A 3,921-nucleotide genomic window follows, 5' to 3' on the forward strand; every position below is an offset into this window, starting at 1 on the left:
TTAAAAAAAACCCTTCGTTTAAAAAAAACCCTAGATCAGTTTTTTTCGGTTTTATTATTTTGCGAGCGTTCACCGAACCGTTCGTTTTAACGAACGCGTTCGACGGTTTTTCTCTGTTAACGAACGTCTGTTCTTTAACCGTTCGTCCGTTTTTCTTTTTCGTCGGATTTTTCTGCGATTATCTCAGATTCGATTTCTGATCGAATCTTCGTTTCTGTTTAACTTCTCGCTCGTTTATCGGAATCAGGCGATTCAAGCGCCTAGAGTTTCGTCTCGAAATTCTCTTTCCGTTTAACCTACTCAAACAAGTTTTTGCTACAGTAAAATTTGACCTAGATCCAGATTAGTAAATGAAGCTTCTTTCTTTCGCAGTTTGACCTTCGTTGCTTCTTTCGAGTTGATTCTTTTTGCAAACCGGAGTTCTTAAGTTGAACTTTCTGGTTGGATCTTTCATTCGAGTTTTACCTGTGCATTAGATGAGTACTGATTGTATGCTTGTTTGTTTGCGATAGAGTACCCGGAGTGTGCCGCTTGTTACTTCGAATCGCTAGGTTTTGCGGATCATCAGCAAGGCAAGTAACACTTTGATCATACTTTTCATACCCAGTTTTATTGCATTATATCTATTCCTCAAACACTTGCATGATTAGGATCTAATTAAATTGTGGTATTGGGAAGTAGTTGAGGTAGTACCTATTACCTGTTTTTTATTCAAACCCTTGGGAGTTACTTCTACGTTGCTATTATTATTGCCATGCTATGCTCGTAGACGTGGATCTGGGTTTGAGAGATATTCATGACATATGTGAGATGTTTATTAATGGTTCAACTTAAGGTGGCAACTAAAACTCACATCTGGGTGGATTGAGGCACCTGGAGAACCCAGTGTTGTCTGATTTTATAAGGTCCGCCACCCAGGCTCAAAGGCATCATAAGATTATTCATGCTAGAAACTTCCGTGTGCAGCCACAAGCTATTATGGGCTCTAGCATAGTTGAGTAGGTTACAAGATCTCTTGAAGAGGTGGGCTAGCAGATGTAGGGGAAAGTAGGTGTACCGGTCCATCCAGAGTAAAGAGTGATTGTTTCTGAAAGACTGTGTCTCGGTCATCCGTTTCTCAAACATCATGCAGTGCGAGAATCAAGCGGAGGCGATCGAGTCTTGTGGGGAAAAGTGCGCAAACCTCTGCAGAGTGTACAAACTAATCATGGTTAGCCGTGTCCCCGGTTATGGACAACTTGAGTATGTAGTACCTGGATTATCATTTGAATCTCATCACCATGTTACTTTTAATTAATTTTGTTGGGTTAATGATGACACCTAATTGGGATTGAGTTGGAGGTACCTTCTCAATGTTTCACAAACACCATGATAGTTAAATAAAATTTATTCCTTTGAAGTAGGATAAAATTGGCTTTTCGCAAAAACTGTAACCAGAGAGCTTTCCACCAGCCATATATGCATGTAGTATAGCGTTATTACTGTTCATTATTCTCTATGTGTTACATTGCCAGCATATTCTATGTGCTGACCCGTTTTCGGGCTGCAACGTTTCATGTTGCAGACTTTTCAGACGACGAGTAAGGTGCCTTAGGTCGTGGTCTTATACTTAGTGATGCCGCTGGAGTTGATGGACTCACTTATCTTCCAAGTCTTCCGCTGTTATCGTTTTTAGATGGCCTTAAGCCATGTTTATCATACTTAATCTCTTTGGAGATATTCGATGTAATAAGTGTGTGATTGCTACTCTGTTATAAATCCTCCATTTGTACTGTGCGTGTCAGCATTACTGATCCAGGGATGACACTGGTGCACAGCAACACAAACCATTTGAGGTCTGGTCGCTACAAAAAAGAAGTTCGTCCTACAACCTAGGAGTACATGTTTTCCATACCACACAAACTCACAGTCACGCACAAAAAAGGAGAGCATATTTTTTGTTTCCTACAACCTCGCAGCTAATCGGTTCATACACAATCCATCTGTTCCCCAACTCAACTTACATGATAACATTTTTGGAGAAAAACTGACATGATGGCATCCTTCCCTAAGCTAGTAATCATCATCACCAGAACAGCTACCTCTACACAAACTCACCAAAGCGCACAAAAGGAACATCCTTTTCTGTCTCCTACAACTTGGCAGCTAATCGGTTCATACACAATTCATGTGCCCTCCTAGTCAACACCCATAGATTAGAAACATTCTTCCCTAATCAACAATCGTCATCACCATGTCCTCCAGTTCAACTGACATGATGAAATTCTTTCCTAATCAGTAATCGAGATCACTAGTGGCGATGTGTTTCAGCATATAACCGCACCATTAAAGCAAAGCAAAGGAGGGAGGAAACCGCCGCGATCGGAGAAACCTTACCTCGCAGAGGAAGGCGTACCGGCTCCTGGCAAGGGCGGGGGATCGCCGCCGCGAGCGAGACCACCGGAAGCAGCAGAACCCCCTCCTCTCTCCGGCCGGATTGCCCCCTGAACCCTAGGCTGGACCCTCCTTCTGCGGTTGGAATGTGGGATATTTCTCCCCCGTTCTACCCCTTTATTATGCGGGGTGCGCAGCGGAACCCGAATGGGCTCGGCTGGTGTGGATTTTGGCGGGGAGATGTTTTCCTCTCCTCCCGCGCAGACGATTTGAAGATTTTGGGACCGCTGGGGGCGCGCGCTCGATGATCAGTGCTGCTGCTGGACCCAAGGTGGGATGGCAATGAAATACCGGGGGTGTCGATGCAAATGCTCCCTGCCTCGGAGTAGAAGGGCGCAGCCATGGGGAAATCTATAAATGCGATATCCTCCCTTGTTTTAAAGGTCTCGTAATCAATTAAGGTCACTAATTTTGAAATTAGGTTGTCCGATTTTAATCGGGTCAACAATTTTTAAAAAAGCTCTCTCATTCAATTCTTTTAATTTATTATGCTCCTTAATTTTGCAGTTTTTTTATTCAATTGAGATATTAAATTTTGGACTTGGTTTACGATATTGACTTTCAGATTTAGACCGGGTCAACAATTTCAGAAGAAGCTCCTTCGTTCAATTCATTTTCACTATGCTCCTTAAGTTTGAGGTTTCAGTTTTAGATTTGGTTTACAATTTTGATAAGGTTAACAATTTTTTCAATTGATCGGCAATAAATAGCCTATATCAATCCCGCGCACCCTCTCACCACATAGAAAAAAGAATGTGACGCCAGGATAATTAAGCTACAGTAATCTCTGCTAACAATGCCACGTCACCACGATTACCGTTGTTAATCTCGCGATGATTCAATCCCGTTCGGATTCAAAATTTAAATTCAAGTTAAACAATAAAAGTTTTCAAATATTAAAACCAAAATGTTCTGGATGTGACAAATAATTAGTTAGTAATATTGGTGGAGAAACAACATTTTTGTAAAATGCTTGACTACCCTAGACTAATTTAAAACAATGGCTAAAATAATAATTTAATTGCTTTTGAAATTAGGAAAAATATTAAACTAATATATTTTGACTACAAACTAGGTTTGGCAATGGCCAATATAGATGATACTAATTTAGGTGCTAAATAGGTATTTCATAAAACTAAAATAAAAGAAATTATAAATAAGACAGAAAAGAAAAAAAGAAAAAAACCAAAACAAACAAAAGAAAACAAAAGGCCCCAAACCCCACCTAAACAAAAGGCCCCAAACCTCGGCCACCCGATTGGCCCAGCCCACCACCCCTACCCTGCTTAACCCCCCTCACACTCCGAAACCCTAGTCCACAACCGCACTACCCCCCACTCCTCCCCCACGTCTCTCTCCCCCTCGTCCCGATCTAGATCGGGGTCGCGCCCGATCCCGACGCAGGCGCCCATCCCCGACTCCGCCCTCGTCGCCCGAAACGATTCCGCCGCCGGAGGACCTCGCTGGACCGCCTCCAAATCGTCGCCG

Source organism: Triticum aestivum, chromosome 2D (genome assembly GCF_018294505.1).
Source record: "Triticum aestivum cultivar Chinese Spring chromosome 2D, IWGSC CS RefSeq v2.1, whole genome shotgun sequence".
NCBI classification, from domain to species: domain Eukaryota; kingdom Viridiplantae; phylum Streptophyta; class Magnoliopsida; order Poales; family Poaceae; genus Triticum; species Triticum aestivum.